Genomic DNA, 12,020 nt, shown 5'->3' on the forward strand with positions numbered 1-12,020 from the left:
GTTGCCGTATGATCCAACAATACCACTACTGAGTATATGCACAGAAAAGCTGAAAGCAGTGACACAAACAGACATTTGCACACCAATGTTCCTAGAAGCATTATTCAGTTGCCAAAAGATAGAAATAATTCAAGAGCCCCTCAACTAGTGAGTGGATAAACGAAATGTGGTGTATACAATAGACAGAATTATGTAGCAGTAAGACAAAATGATGTCTTGAAGCATATGACAACATGAAAGAACCTAGAGGACATAAACTTAATTAAATAAGCCAGACAAAAAAGAATAGAGATACTGCATAATTCCACTTTTATGACTTTGGTAAAGGTAAACACAGAGGCATATAATATAGAATAAAGGGGACATAGAGATACATGGAAGCTAGGAGATGGGGGAACAGTAAGGAGGTTACACTTCAATGTAAGGGGGTGGATAAAAGTTAAGGGAGTTCATTAGTGGAGCTAGAAGTAATATTGCCATATTGAAGGTGAAGATGATCAAAAGGGGTTAACTGGATCCATATCCCACTTATTAACACTACAAATAAAAATAAGTTCTTGCATGAACTACTTCAAAGGCATGACTCTTGAACATAAAGTAAATAATATTGGGGTACAGGGGGCAAAACTACTATTACATGCTGTGGTCTATGTTTAACAGGAAGATATCAACAATACCCCAGCAATACCAGGGGTAAATAATTGGGTGAAGGTATAGAACGAGAGCTAAGGGGAGGTTTGGATTTTCAATTTGGTGAGGGTGTGTTTATTGGTTATTTTTCTTTTGGGAGCAGTGGAAATTGTCTAAAATTGAGAGTGTTGATTACTATAGACCTAAGTGAGGATAATATGAGACATAGATTGCTGACTTTGAACATTTTACATGATGCCCAATAGATGTAGGTGAATGAAGGATAAACTGACTGAGAAATAGAATGACAAACTGTGGTGTATACATACGATTGAATATTGTACTGCTAGAGAAAGGAATGAAGTCATGAGGCATGCATTGAGGTGAATGAACCTGGAAGACATTATGGAATTCAAAATAAGTGAGGAAACAAAAGAGCAAATATTGTATGGCCTAATATAGAAAATACTTATAAGAAAATTGGGGCTTAGATTGTAAGCTCTTATAGAAGTCACTTTTAGTCTGTAGCTGTAATTGTTATTTCTAGATTTTGAGAGGGGGTGCTATATATTAAAACTTAATATTTCCTTGGAACATTGGGTGCCTGTAGGAGACCTAAGACTCAAAGCTGGAGTTCTGCAGGTCTGAAAGTCAGCAGTGCCACAAAGAACAATTGCTAAAGAAATTGAAAGAGAGACCAGGCTTGAATTAGAGATAAGAACGAGGCAAATCAGATTGGGATTGAGGTAAATCAGAATACAGGGCTGTATTTTAGGACTTCACTTACCCAAGAAGACCAATGGAAGAGAGCTTTATTTTGTCTAAAACATGCATTTTCTGTAGCACATAATCTAACTCAACCTGTCTGGATTGATCATTTAAACAACTAAAACACATAGAACCCAGAATGGGAATGTGGGCTTTTAATTGTGTAGATGAACGTAATGTCTGGCTACACCCCAGAGTATGTTGAGCAGATAATTAAAAAGTATTGGCACAGTGTTGGATAGAACAAAAAAAATTGGATCTATTGAGCTGTACCACTGCGAAGATTCCTAATACTGTCTCAAACATTATGCACTCCCAAGTCAAAAGGCCAAGCACTTGAGATTGAGTCTGGCTCTTGTGAAGTTATTTATGTAGTGGAGAACCTAAGCCAACCTATAGTTATGCCTAAGAGTTACTTCCAGATAACCTCTTCTGTTGCTCAAATGTGGCCTCTCTCTAAGCGCAACTCTGCAAGTAAAATCATTACTTTCCCCCCTATATGCAACATGACATCCAGGGATGAAATCTCCCTGGCAATGTGGAATATGGATCCCAGGGACGAGCTTGGCCCTGGCATCAAGGGATCAATAATGCTTGTCTGACCATTGGAGGAAAAGAATTGTAACAAAATAACGTATCAAGGGCTAAGAGAGTTTAAATAGACTTGAGATGCTATTCTGGAGCTGCTTTCATGCATGTATCAACTAGATATTGCTATTTACCATGGTTTGCCAAACCCAACCAAAACCTCTCCTGCCAACCTCTACCTGAGATTCTACAAAAGTTCCATGCTCTATGAGCACTTTCCAGAAACCTGCAACCGCCAGATGAGTCCATAGGCCAAATAAGTCTTAAAACCCTCTGGGGCCAGTCTCTCCAGAGCATCAACTAATTCTTGTCCCATATCCCATATTAATGGAAGCCATTTCCAACATGAAAAAGTTAGAATGGGTATAATCCAAATACTCCTAAAGATTGGGAGAATGATCAAAGGAGAAGGAGAAGTTATAACAGACAAGGTAAAACTTAAGAAATTAGTGTGACTGCTGAGTCATTATATCAATATTTCTTTGAGTCTCCAGTGCCTTAGAGCACCTGGAAGGAAAAACTTAAAATCATGGCACTGTAAACCATACCAAATTCTGAAATCTGCACTATAACTTCCTGTTACAATGTACATTGAAATTTATTGTTTTTTTGTATATATGTTATATTTCTAAAAAAAAAAAAAGAGAGATTCAATCAGTTATCAAAAGTCTTCCTACAAAAAAAAACTCAGGACCACATGGCTTCACAGGGAAATTTTAACGAACACTCCAAAAAGACCTAACACAAATCCTGCTCAAACTCTCCCAGAAAATAAGAAAAAACAATATTACCTAACTCATTACATGGAGCTGATGTCATTTTAATACCAAAAACTGGATAAAGATGTTATAAGAAAGGAGAACTACACACCCATTTCCATAATGAGCATAGATGCAAAAATTTTCAACAAAAAAATAGCAAATCAAATTCAATGACACATCAGAAGAATTATACATCATGGCCAAGTGGTGATCATACCAGGGATACAAAGTGGTCTAACACAGGAAAATCAATCACGTAATATAGCACATTAAAATGTAGAAGCAATCACATAATATAGCACATTAAAAATGTTTTAATCCTAATCCCATTTTTTAAAGGCAGCTGTTTCTTCTAATATCTATTCAGTATTGTATGTTTGAAACTGTAATTAGATCATCTCCCTAGAGATGTGACTTAATCAAGGGTGGTTGTTAAGCTGGATTAGGTAGAGGCATGTCTCCACCCATTTGGGTGGGTCTTGATTAGTTTCTGAAGTCCTACAAAAGCGGGAACATTTTGGAGAAAGCTAGAGATTTGGAGAGAGCAGAGAGTGCTGCAGCATCACAAAGCAGAGAGTCCACAAGCCAGTGGTCTTTGGAGATGAAGAAGGAAAATGCCTCCTAGAGAGCATCATGAAACTGGAAGCCAGGAGAGAAAGCTAGCAGATGACACCATGTTCACCATGTGCCCTTCCAGCTGAGAGAGAAATTCTGACTGTGCTTGCCATGTGCCTTCTCACTTGAGAAAGAAACCATGAACTTCACCAGCCTTTTTGAACCAAGACTTCTTTCCCTGGATGCCTTTGATTGGACATTTTTATAGATTTGTAACTGGGACATTTTCTTGGCCTTAGAACTGTAAACTGGCAACTTATTAAATTCTTCTTTTTAAAAGCCTTTCCATTTATGGTATATTGCCTTCTGGCAGTGTGGAGGGCCAGGAGCAATCAATCAGACCCAAGCAGGGAAAGTCCCCACAACATTGGGGTGGAATGTCCCCAAGAGTTAAACATCAACCAATGTTAAGAAACTGAGAGAACGGGATGTGTTTTGGCAACTGCTAATGGCATTTTTCTGCTTCTATGATACACTTGCTTGCTAGCAACTGCAAAACCACAACATAATTTTAGCCTTTATAAGCACATCTTGAAAACCTCCAGGGGCTGCTCTCTGAATCTTCCTTCTTGGAAGTTTGTGAGGTAGTCACTGGCCAGCTAATAAAGACTCCAAATTGGCTTGCAGTTTTGAATTATGTGTTCTCTCTTTTGGTGCACCCCACAACATTTGGAGGCCCCAACGAGATTGTCCCTAATGGGACATCTGGTGACCACAGGTCCTGGGGATCGCCCCCGGAACTGAGGTCCAGCCTAGGGGAAGGCCTTGGAGAGACGTTCCTCTGCCCCAGGAAAGGACCAGGAACCGGGCTGGTTCTACAAGACCCTTTGAAATTGTACAAAATCTGGTGGAGTCATCTGTTTCTGGGAACCTCACTGGTGAGTACAGGTCTGTTACTGGATCCAAGTCAGGGCCTCTGGAGGGCTGGACACAGCATTACTTCCAAGGCCAGGTCCCAGAGCAAGACGTTGTCCAGGGCTTCTGGTTAGGAATCAATTAAGGATAAGGCTTTTGTGTGTCTTGGTTTAGTTTGTTCCTTCTCTCATCTGTTGGTCTTGTCGCATTCTGTGTCATTCGTGTCATAACTGCCATGGATCAGTCAAGCTTATCTGTCTGTACTCCCTTTCAATGTTTTTTGAAAAATTTCCAGGAATTTCAGCAGAAGGCCAGAGACTACAGAGCCCCTGTCAACACTTTCTACTTGAAAAAATTCTGCTCACGGGAGTGGCCAATTTTTGGTTCTGGGTGGCCTCCTGAGGGAACCACAGATCTACCTGTGGCTTATAAACTCCAATGAACAATTTTTGGTAATCCAAGCCACCCTGACCAAATCCAATATATATTAATTTGGATTGAAATTTTAACAGAAAAATCCAAGTGGTTATGGTCTTGCCTGGAGTCCCCAAAAGAAAGACCCCTCCACCCAGAGCCAAAATGGCCCTCTTAATAAAAACCTCTCAAAAAGAAAGGGCTAATGGGATCCCAGTATTGACAGGACCATCAGAGGATCTGCTCGATGGACCCTCCCCCATACCCAACAGCCCCTCTACCACCTCTAAGACCAGAGGGAAAAAACGGCCAAGAGGCAGCAACCAGCCCCTTTAATAGCCGAGAGGTGATCTTCAGTCCCCCCCATATCAGAAGTGGCTCTGTTTACCACCCTTCTTGTCGTTCACAATCACCGGATTCTTCCAGAGCTCCAATTTTACCCTTGAGGCAGGTTGGCCCTGCCCCAGGGGACGACCATCCACCTTTCATGGTCTGTATCCCATTTTCCTCTAGCAATCTATATAATAGAAAAAACCAGAATCCTTCTTTCTCTGAAAAGCCCCAAGGGCTCATCTCCCTCTTGGAGACTGTCTTTTTTACCCACCAGCCCACCTGGGATGACTGCCAACAGCTCCAGGCCCTCTTCACCTCTGAGGAATGAGACCGAGTCAGGAGAGAGGTGAGGAAGTTAATTCTTGGACCTGATGGACAACCTACTACTGAATCAACCCAATTAGAGGCTGTGTTCCCCTCCATCTGTCCTGGATGGGACCCCAACACTGACAGAGGTAAGGAGGCTCTCCGTCGGTATTGCCAGACTCTGCTCTGGGGAATACAAGCAGCGGCCAAGAAGCCGACCAACTTGTCTTGGGGAAGCGAAACCATACAAAAGCAGGACAAATCTCCTGCCGCTTTCCTTGAGTGCCTCCTTGAGGCATACTGCTTGTACACCCCTATAGATCCAAAGGCGCCTAAAAATAGGCGAGCCATAAATATAGCATTTGTCACCCAGTTGGCCCCAGATATAAGAAAAAAATTACAGATATTAGAAGGATTTAAGGGTCAAGTGCTGTCTGAACTGATAGAAATTGCCCAAAAGACTTTTAATAACAGAGATGACCCTGGGACCACACAGTCCAAAAAACTGCCAAAATTTTAGTACCCACAATGGCTGAACAGGAAAAACAAAAAGGTAAATGGAAAACCATTAAAAAAGAAATGGAAACCAAGGAAAAAGGTTGGACCTAGGTGAAAACCAGTGCTTATTGCCAAAAAAAAAAAAAGCGTTGGAAAAATGGATGCCCTAAAAGAGAACTTAAAGGACTGAAATCAGTCCACATTCTAGTTGAAGAGGTGAATTGATGGGGCCGGGGCTCCATTCTTTTGAGCCCCCAGGAGCCCAAGGTCACCTTAGAAATTGGGGGCAAGCCTATAAAATTTCTTGTGGATACTGGGGCGACCTTCCCCATCCTCCAGCAGGCAGAAGGGCCCATATCTAAGGAAACAATCCCCATACAGGAAGCAACGGGAAAGACACAGTCTCACCCACGGACTAAGACTGGGATCACTAACCTCGGGGAAGGAACTGTCACCCACTCATTTCTTGTAATGCCAGAGTGTCTGTACCCCCTTTTGGGGAGAGACCTTATCCAGAAATTAAAAGCCACCATCTCTTTCAAAAACTGTTTGGCCAAGCTCTCCTTCAATACAACCCCCTCGGCAATCCTCCTCACTTGCCCCTTATTGGAGGAGTATTTACTTACTGCAGAAGTGGCACTGCCAGCCCCAGGCCCATATCTGTGGGAATTTAAAGAAAAAATACCAGGCGTATGGGCAGAAACTAACCTACCAGGATTAGCCACCCACTGGCCCCCCATTGTTGTCCAGCTCACTAGCACCACCACCCCAGTCAAAGCCTGACAATACCCAACAAGCTTAAATGCTAAATAAAGGCATTGCAGTCATGGAACACCCCCCTTCTCCGGGTCCAAAAACCTGGGACTGCACTGATTTCCAGCCAGTGCAAGATATCTGAGCGATAAACAAAAAAATTGAAACCGTTCACCCCACTGTGCCTAACCCATATACACTCTTGAGCCTGTTACCTCCCAGCCAGCAGGTCTGCACTGTTCTGGACTTAAAGAATGCCTTCTTCTTCCTTCCCCTGGCCGTGGTAAGTCAACCCATCTTTGCTTTTGAATGGACTGACCCGGAAGGGGGGGTTCTCTGGACAATTAACCTGGACTCGGTTGCCACAAGGTTTCAAAAATTCCCCCACCCTGTTTGATGAGGCCTTAAGTCAGGACCTGACTCATTAAAAAGCATCCAGAGGTAACCCTCTTACAATATGCAGATTACCTCCTACTGGCAGCTAGTAACCTGTCAGATTGTAAAAAAGCAACCAAAAACTTGTCACAGGAGTTAGCTCAGCTGGGCTACTGGGTCTCGGCCAAAAAGGCCCAACTCTGCACTAGTTTGGCAATGTACTTAGGGTATGAATTAAAAGGGGGGGAAAAGAGCCCTGTCTTCTAATCGAATTGAAGCTATGCTAAAAATACCACAACCGAAAACAAAAAGGCAGGTGCGGGAGTTCTTAGGAGCAGTTGGATATTGCCGGCTCTGGATTTCCGGGTTTGCAGAAATAGCCAAACCCCTGTACGTCCAGGAAGCAGGCTGAGGGGACAAGCCCCAGGAGAGCAGTGGGAAGTAGACTTCACGGAAATATTCCCTGGCCTATATGGATACAAATACTTGTTAGTCTTCATCGACACCTTCTCTGGATGGACTGAGGCATTTCTTACCAGAACTGAGACAGCACAAGGGGAAAGGAGGAAGCCCTAACATGGACTGAGACTGAGTACAAAGCTTTCAAACTGCTAAAACAAGTGTTTTTGTGTGCTCCCACCTTAATCTTGCCAGACTTGTCCAAACCTTTTCAGCTCCACGCTGCTGAAACCTGAGAAATAGTAAAAGGAGTCCTCATTCAGACACTAGGACAGTGGAAAAGGTCAGTTGCCTACTGTCTAAAAGACTAGACTATATATAGTCTAGCAGTCAGGTGGCCAAGCTGCCTCCAAGCCATTTCTGCCATGGCCATTTTAGTGAAAGGAGCATCTAAATTAACGCTGGGACAGGACTTACATATAGTGGCCCCACATTCAGTAGAAACATTACTAAGGAGCCTGCCTGAAAGATGGCTCTCAAATGCCCACATAACCCAATATCAGGTATTGATGCTGGATCCCCCAAAAATCCACTTCTTAAAAATGGCAGCTCTTAACCCTGCCACTTTGCTTCCGGATGATGACCCATCCGAGCCCATCCATGACTGTCGTGAGATTTTGGAATCTCACAAACCTGAGGGCTGACCTCACTGACAACCCCTGGCCAGATCCTGATGAAGAATCAGACAGAAGCAGTTACATCTTGGAGGGTATCAGGTATGCAGGGTCAGTGGTGGTGACTGTGGACCAGGTCATCTGGGCTCAGGCCCTAGGACATGGGACTTCAGCCCAGAAGGCCGAGCTAATAGCTCTGACCCAAGCCCTAAGGTGGGGAAAAGGAAAGGTTGTCAACATCTACACGGACAGTAGGTATGCCTTCGCAACTGTGCATGTCCATGGGGCACTATATCAGGAACAGGGCCTTTTGACATCAGGAGGAAAGGAAATAAAAAATGTACCAGAAATACTCGCCTTGCTGAGGCTATCTGGTTGCTAAAAAGGGCAGCTGTTATACATTGCAAAGGACATCAGACGGTTAAAACTCAAATCGCCAGAGGAAATGCCCTGGCTAACAAAATGGCAAGTGACGTTGCCCAAAAACCAATGCGGACATTGTAGATACTTCCTGTTCTGCCAGGGCATGTATTGCTGAGCCCTCCAAAATATACCGGGGAAGAGATTAGATTGGGCGAGACCCTGGGCACTAAAACAGATCCGGATGGTTGGAAAATTCTCCCAGATGGGAGAATCCTAGTGCAGGAGGAGCTGGGGGGAGATTTAGTTACCCAGATTCACCAAAGTACACACCTGGGCAGTACGAAATTAACTGAACTTTTACAGAGAGATTATTTCATCCCCCGATTGCAGCAACAAGCCCAGCAGGGGTCGTCCAGATGCACATCTGCGCCCAGGTAAATTCCAGCAAGGGAAAAAATACGTCCAGGAAGCAGGCTGAGGGGACAAGCCCCAGGAGAGCAGTGGGAAGTAGACTTCACGGAAATATTCCCTGGCCTATATGGATACAAATACTTGTTAGTCTTCATCGACACCTTCTCTGGATGGACTGAGGCATTTCTTACCAGAACTGAGACAGCACAAATAGTAATAAAAAAAACTAGTTTCCGAAATTGTCCCCTGATTTGGCCTCCCGACTGCAATAGGGTCTGACAATGGGCTGGCGTTCATAGTACAGATTACTCAATTATTAAGAAAAGTATTAAATATCGAATGGAGGTTACATTGTATTTATAAGCCACACAGTTCAGGACAGGTTAAGCGAATGAATAGAACAATCAAAGAAACTTTGAATAAACTAAAGCTCGAGACTGGTGAAAACTGGGTGAATCTCCTCCCATTTGCCCTCCTGAGGACTAGATGTACTCCCTATGTTAAGGGAATTACCCCATATGAAATCATGTTTAAACGACCACCTCCACTAAACCCTAAATTGGGGGGGAAATAATTGAATTAAATAACCATTCTCTTCTAAAATCATTACAGGCCCTGCAATCTACCACCCAGCAAACTCGGAAAGCGGTGAAGGCAGCCCATCTGGGACCAACAAATCCTGCCTCTAAAAAAGATCTATTTCAGGTGCAGCCTGGAGACCTGGTCTGAATAAAGAAGCTTCAGCCAGCCACCTTGGAGACCCGGTGGACGGGACCCCTGCCAGTGATATGAAAACGTATTTTCCTGGTCCCCATGGCTGACCATGCTCTTGTCTGCCGTAGCAGGGCCCCTAATTCTCATATTATTAAGCTTAACATTTGGACCCTGTATAATCAACTGCCTAACCTCATACGTGCAAAGAAAAATACAAACTGTTAAATTATTAGTCCTTGGAACCCAATATCAGCAAATTTATAATCAAACTAAAGAAACAATGGTTTGATTCTCTTATAAAACCAGTGGGGAATGTGGAGGGCCAGGAGCAATCAATCAGACCCAAGCAGGGAAAGTCCCCACAATACTGGGGTGGAATGTCCCCAAAAGTTAAACAACAACCAGTGTTAAGAAACTGAGAGAACGAGATGTGTTTTGGCAACAGCTAACAGCATTTTTCTGCTTCTATGATACACTTGCTTGCTAGCAACTGCAAAACCACAACATAATTTTTGCCTTTATAAGCACACCTTGAAAACCTTTAGGGGCTGCTCTCTGAATCTTCCTTCTTGGAAGTTTGTGAGGCAGTCACTGCCAGCTAATAAAGACTCCAAATTGGCTTGCAGTTTTGAATTATGTGGTCTCTCTTTTGGTGCACCCCACAACAGCAGCTAACAAACTAGAATGGGGGCATATACGAAAAACCCATAGCCCATGTCATGCTGAATGGGGAGAGATTGAATGTATCCCCTGTAAGATCAAGAATGAGAGAAAGATATTGTGTTAGTTTGCAAGCTGCTGGAATGCAATATACCAAGAATGGAATGGCTTTTAAAAAGGGAAATTTAATAAGTTAGAAGTATATTGTTCTAAGCCTAAAAAATGGTTCAAACTAAAGCATCCAGGAAAAGATACCTTAATTCTAGGAAGGCTGATGGGTCAGGAACACCTCTGCAAGCTGGGTAATCACATGGCTGACATCTGCTGGTCCTTTGTCCTGTGCTCCATTGCACTCTCTGTTCCTGTGGAGGTTCCTCCCTTTGCTTCTCCAAGGATGGCTTCCATCTTTTGGCTTCCCTTGACTCTCTCCATGTTCTGGTTTGCTTAATACCTCATGGCAATGTCTGCTGGGCTACAAGTATCTCCAAACATCTGTGTCTCTGTTCTCTAAGTGTTGGCATCTGTGTCCACTCTGCTCTGAAGTTTCTGTTGGCACAGTCCTTTCTGTCATTTCTGACTCTCTCCAAAATGTCACCTCTTGTAAAGGATTCCAGTAATATAACCAAGACCCACCTGGAATGGGTGGAGTCATATCTCCATATAATCAAAGGTCAGACCCACTATTGGGTGTGCCGCATCTCCATGAAGATAATTTAATCAAAGTTTCAGCCCTACAATACTGAATTGAGATTAAAAGAAATGGCTGCCTCTACAAGACAGAATCAGGATTAAAACATGGCTTTTCTGGGGTACATAATACTTTCAAACTGCCACTGATGCCCATTGCCCTCACTATTATTCAAATTGTACCAGAAGTCTTAGCTGGAGCAATTAGGCAAGAGAGAAAAAGATATCCAAATTGGAAAGAAAGAAGCAAAATTTTTATAATCTGTAGATGTCATGATCCCACACTTGGAAAACCCTGTGGAATCTCTGACAAAGCTACTTGAGCTAAAGTCAAATTCAGTAAAATGGTGGGATAAAACAGTAATATCAGTAATGTTTCTATACACAAGTACCGACCTCGCTGAGGAGACAAAGAAAATACTCCATTCAAAACAGCAACCAAAAGAATCAAGTATCTAAGAATAAACTTAACCAGTGATGTCAAGGAGGTGTACACATGTCCTAGTACATAAAATTCTGATAAAAGAAATAAAAAATAGCCAAATACATTGAAAGATATTCCATATCCATGGATAGGAAGGTTGAATGTCATTAAGATGTTAATTGTACTCAAATTGATCTATAGATGCAATGCAATAAAAATCAAAATTCCAAAACCTACTTTGAAGATTTGGAAAAACTGATTATCAAATATATTTGGAAGGGAAAGAGGCTTTGAGTAGCTAAAAATATGCTAAAAAAGAAGAGCAATGTGGGTGGACTAATACTTCCAGACTTTAAAGCTTATATAATGCTACAGTAGTCAAAACAGTATGGTACTGGCAGAAAGATGGAAGTATTGACCAATCATTGAATCAAGACTGTGTAGATAGACCATTAAGTCTATAGCGAATTGATCTTCAACAAGGACTCCAAATCCACTGAACTAGGACAGAAAAATCTTTACAATAAATAGGCATGAGAGAACTGGGTATCAACAGTTAAAAGAATGCAAGATGACACCTACCTTACACCTTACACAAAAATTAATCCAAAATGGATGAAGTACCTAAATGTAAGAACCAGTACCACGAAACTTTGTTTTTGTTTGTTCGAATGCAATGTACCAAAAAATTGAATGGCTTTTATAAAGGAAATTTATTAAGTTGCAAGTTTACGATTTTAAGGTTATTAAAATGTCCAATCTGAGGCATCCAGGAAAAGATACCTTGTCTCA

Source organism: Tamandua tetradactyla, chromosome 17, assembly GCF_023851605.1.
Source record: "Tamandua tetradactyla isolate mTamTet1 chromosome 17, mTamTet1.pri, whole genome shotgun sequence".
NCBI lineage: Eukaryota > Metazoa > Chordata > Mammalia > Pilosa > Myrmecophagidae > Tamandua > Tamandua tetradactyla.